We start from the raw sequence: 2613 nt of genomic DNA on the forward strand, positions 1-2613 counted from the left end.
CGAAGCGCCACATGGACCACAGGAAAGCATGGTCAGCATAATTTTTTAACTACATCCAATTATAAGACTTTTTGCTAACACTCTTGGGTGCTTTATTTATACATAACATTTTTGGTTCTAGATGAACTTATCTCATCCCTGGGGATCAATACAGGTATTGGCCGGTTCTTTGGTCCGTTGGATCAAATTGCATTCTCACCAAAATTGAACCATTCCAGAGTTCAACTTGAAATTGAACCAAGACCATATCCTAAAGGTGTTTTGGTGTGAATCCAAGAGTGATGTTCATGTAAGCCTACACAAGCTAAACTACAGGAGAAATCACACCAGGTTTTTAGACAAATATTAAATAGGTTTATAAATGCCCTAAATGCACATTCAAACTTAAATGAGTTTTTAGCATTATTTAAGCTATTTATATTCACATTATTGTTCATTAAACTGATCAAAAGTGTTTCTAATACAAACGATATCTACAAGTTTTTATAAATAAACACTGTTCTTTTGAACTTTCATTCATCAAAGAATCCTGAAAAAAATTATCCCAGATGAACGATTGTGTACGATACCTTTGTCTGCCATTTTTTTATATATATATTTGTGACGCTTTTAAGATGTATTCCCCATTCAAATATATTTGAGCTGTTCAGTTCACAGAAAATAGCTGCTTAGAGGAGTTACAAAGACGGCTGTAAATTGAACTTAAAAGTATATGACTTTGATATGAGTGCCATTATCTCAAGAACAGCACATAACCAAACACGTCTATTCTTTGCATTTTGTTAATTAATACATTTTCTGTTATTATAGTCATTATACTTGATGTGGCATATTTCATTAAACATAATTCATCATTTATTCGGCCCTGCTCTTTATTAAAACGATTGTCCGCGGCTTGTCTGCTACCGCTGTGGCAATCCAAATATAATGTTATTTGTCATGCCAATAAAGCTCAGTGAATTGAAACTGAAACCGAGAGAAAGGAACAAAGAGAAAGAGAGAGAAGAAAGAGAGCGAGGGAGAGAGCTGACCATGTTTTATTCATTGTAGCACCAAGTGAAATTTGGACTCCAGGTGCACCTATTTTAGTCGTCTCTAGACACCTCACTTCCCAGGGCTCTGAGTGTTTCCATTTGTTCAGCTTGAGCAGTTCAGTTCATCAGGACTTACACTCGTTTTTCCCCCCCCCGCGATTTCAAGATTCGCCTTTCACTGCCTGCAATAAATAGTTTTATACTTGGAAGTTGTAAACTTGCGCTTGAGTGTTTTTTGGCAGCTATCTGCAGTGTGGTCAGCCTTCATAGTTTTGAAGAAGGCCATATCATTTATCAACATTTCAGACTGTAATTTATTAATTTAAACTGCTATTTTAAGCTGAACTGTCATTTATGCGAAGCAAGACATTTTCAGTAGTTCCTCATTACAGTAAAACAAACCTTATAGCCTCACGGCTCAGAATAACAGAGAAGAAAATAAATGAACTTTATTTAAGGTTCTTTTGTTGTAATTAGCATTATAATTAGCCTGTTAACATCTCTGACTGAGACCAGATCTGTCTATCCAGCAGTCCAGTCGTTCCAGGCCTCCAATTAGTATATGCATTAGTACAGGAGCAATAAGATCAGTATGAGGCTATTATGTGACTCATTTAATAAACACTTTTGTTAATTATGCTAATAGCCTAGAAATGCCCAGCAGGAATAATGGATAGATAAATGTTTAGAACCACCAGTTTATGGCATAATAGAGGACCCAACCAGTTATACACATCAGTGTGTTTGAGTTGGCCAGGTGTAAAGGCAGCTGAACACCTGCAGATTGACTTCTGAACCTTCGATGTGTAGAGTTTAAAGAAACAGTTCACCCAAAATGGAAATTTACTGACCCTCAGACCATTCGATGTAAAAACAGATTTGGAGAAATGTAGCATTATATCACTCACTCACCAATGGATCCTCTGCAGTGAATGGGTGCCGTCAGAATGAGAGTTCAAACAGCTGATAAAAACATCACAATAACCCACAATCCATATGACTCCCGTCCATCAATTAACATCTTGTGAAGTGAAAAGCTGTGTGTTTGTAAGAAACAAATTCATTATTAAGGTGTTTTTAACTTTAAAACTATCACTTCTGGCTGAAATGAAAGTCCATTGTCCATAATAACGCTTCTTTCATTAATAAAAAATGTCCATCTTCTGTTGTCGCTCGCATCAAAATCCACCAAACATATTAGTTTAGAATTGTTTAGGACTGTTTTCACTTGTAAAAGGTGCTTGATCTGTTCATTATTTCTCTCCTGATTTAAGACAAGGCAACTTTTTCTCTAGAGAAATGAATATTATGGATAGAGGACTCTTAAAAACATCTTAATAAGGAATTTGTTTCGTACAACACACAGCTTTTCAAGACGTTCAGTGATTAACTGGATTACTTGTGGATTATTGTGATGTTTTTATCAGTTGTTTGGACTCTCATTCTGATGGCACCCATTCACTGCAGAGGATCCATTGATGAGCAAATGATTTAACGTTAAATGTCTCCAAATCTGTTCCGATGAAGAAACAAACTCATCTACATCTTGGATGACAAATTTAAATTTTTGGGTTAATTA

Source organism: Cyprinus carpio, chromosome B11 (genome assembly GCF_018340385.1).
Source record: "Cyprinus carpio isolate SPL01 chromosome B11, ASM1834038v1, whole genome shotgun sequence".
Lineage (NCBI taxonomy): Eukaryota > Metazoa > Chordata > Actinopteri > Cypriniformes > Cyprinidae > Cyprinus > Cyprinus carpio.